The sequence below is a fragment of the Galeopterus variegatus genome, unplaced genomic scaffold, assembly GCF_000696425.1.
Source record: "Galeopterus variegatus unplaced genomic scaffold, G_variegatus-3.0.2 Scaffold1706, whole genome shotgun sequence".
Lineage (NCBI taxonomy): Eukaryota > Metazoa > Chordata > Mammalia > Dermoptera > Cynocephalidae > Galeopterus > Galeopterus variegatus.
In genome coordinates, this window is record NW_007727817.1 from 63,553 (window position 1) to 66,200 (window position 2,648).

Sequence of the window (2,648 nt, forward strand, 5' to 3'; positions counted from 1 at the left end):
TAATCATTGGGGGAACATTTGAAGAAGACTGGGCAAAGAAATGAATAACACCCCAAAAGCACAAGCAACAAAAGAAAAAATAAACAAACGGGATTATATCAACCTTAAAAGCTTCTGCACAGCAAAGGAAACAATCAAGAGAGCAGAAAGACAACCTACAGAATGGGAGAAAATATTTGTAAAGTATACATCTGAAAAGGGTTTAATATCCAGAATATACAAAGACCTCAAATAACTATACAGTAAAAAAAAAAAAAAAGTAATAATCCAATAAAAAAAATGGGCAAAGGAGATGAATAGACATTTTTCAAAGGAAGACATACAAATGGCCAACTGGGACATGAAAACATGCTCATCATCATTAGTCATCAGAGAAATGCAAATCAAAACCACCTGGAGATACATCTCACCCCAGTTAGACTGGCCAATATTAAAAAGACCACAAATAACAAATGCTGGTGAACATATGGGGAAAGGGGTACTCTTCTGCACTGTTGGGGACTGTAAACTAGCACAGCCATTATGGAAAACATGGAGCTTCCTCTAACAACTATGGATAGAACTACTACCATATGATCCAGCAAGCCCACTACTGTTTATATATCCAAAGAAATGGATATCATTATGTCAAAGGGATACGTGCACTCCCATGTTCATCACAGCTGTATTTACAATAGCCAAATCATGGAACCAAACTAAGTGTCCATTGGCCCATGATTGGATAAGGAAAGTGTGGTACATATACACAATGGAATACTACTCAGCCATAAAAAAGAATGAAATTCTGCCATTTGCATCAACATGGATGTGTCTGGAGAAAATTATGTTAAGTGAAATAAGCCAGTCAAGAAAAGAGAAATACTACATGTTCTCATTTATAACTGGGTACAAAGAAGGAAGGAAGAAAGGAAGGAAAGGAGGGAGGGAGGAAGGAAGGAAGGAAAGGAAAGAAGACAGGAAGGGAGGGAGGGAGGGAAGACCACATCAATTTGTTGAACTTTCAGAAGAAGAGAACAAACCTAAGGATACTAGAGATGCGGGGGAGGGAGTGGGTTTGGGAAGTAATAAGTCAGATAAAGAACATAAAAATCATGATTTGTAATAATGAATATGATAATAATAATAACTAAAGGAAAGGGAAAAACATTTTTCAATCATATATACAATAAAGGTTTAATGTCTAAAATGTATAACAAACCCTTATAAATCCATAGCAAAAAAATAAATGACCAGGTTAAAAAATGAGCAGATAACCTGAATAGACATTTCTCAAGAAAATACATACAAATTGCAAACAACTACATGAAAAGATAGTAAACATCATTATTCATAACAGAAATGTAAAGCAGAATCACAATGAGATATGATGTCAAACCTGTTAGGATGGCTATTTTAAAAAAGGCAAGAGATAACAAGTGTTGGCAAGTGTGGAGTTTACTATAAGGCAAATGTACTTCACAGGGCCTGGTTGTCCAAAGCCTCACAGTTTCAAATATTGACCTTACAAAAAACAGGAAATTTTTCTCAGGTTAGTTAGTTTCTGTTCTAAGGTAAAGTGTTGTAACACAGTAAGGTTGCTGGCTCAAACACAGACAAGTTACTGATTGACATGTAAAGATACTGGGAAATTGCTGGAAGAAGGAATGTTTGCTAAGATCAAGCTTTTGTTGGTGGACCACTTAATTGCCTTAATGGAATGTCATCTGACTTCTTTTTACTGAATGTTACCAGCTTCTATTATTAAACTTGTTAAAACTTTAAGCCCACCTATGTCTCTTCCTGTAACTTCCTGGGCTGGAGAATAAACACAGGAAGAGAGCCACAATTTGGGGTTAATTTCCCAAATGGAAAGAATGCCTCTCTTTTGAGGGTTCTGGGATATTAAGCACTTTGGGGCTTCTCACTGCTCAGAAGATGGGCTTTGAGTAAACTTTTGTGGCTCTCTCACCCAGGGGAAAACAGGGTGACAAATCCATCGGGGGCAAAGCAACAAAACGGTGCCGTGTGTGAGGAAGTTCTCCATGGATCAGAGACTGACCTGCCAAGAATTGGAGAGGAAAAGGATGTCTGACTCATCTCAGCAAGGGAGTCCCATTAAAGGGAAATGCATCCCTGTAAGGGAACACAGTTGGCTCTCAATTAGTGATTGCACGCCTGCGGCAGGTCAAAATTAGGTCTTTTCAACCCTGAAGTATTTTTCCCCTTTCTTTACTTTTCTAAAATGCATAATTCATTAACAAAAGGGGAGAATGAACATACATTACAACTCCAATGTCTCCTTAAAGCAGCAGGCTGTAAGTAACTGAATGGCAGCTTGTAAAACTGTTAGTGGATATTAACAACCAAGCCCTTGATACCTCAAGGAAGGGAGCCTTAACATAAAACTTTGGGAATAAATTGGCCACTGGATAATTATGCAGTGGGTTGCCAGGGACCAGCCCCAGCAAAAAGATTATAGGGTCCTCACTGATAAACTCCCAAAAGGGAGGAAAGGCAGCGTCGGTGATGGACAGCAAACACACAGACTCAAGGGATCTGCTGAATGCTGACTCTTTATTGAAGCATGTACACACTTTTTATACCCTTTTTTTTGGAGGCAACATAATCATTGAAATAATCATTGAACAATATCATAATATCTCTTTGTG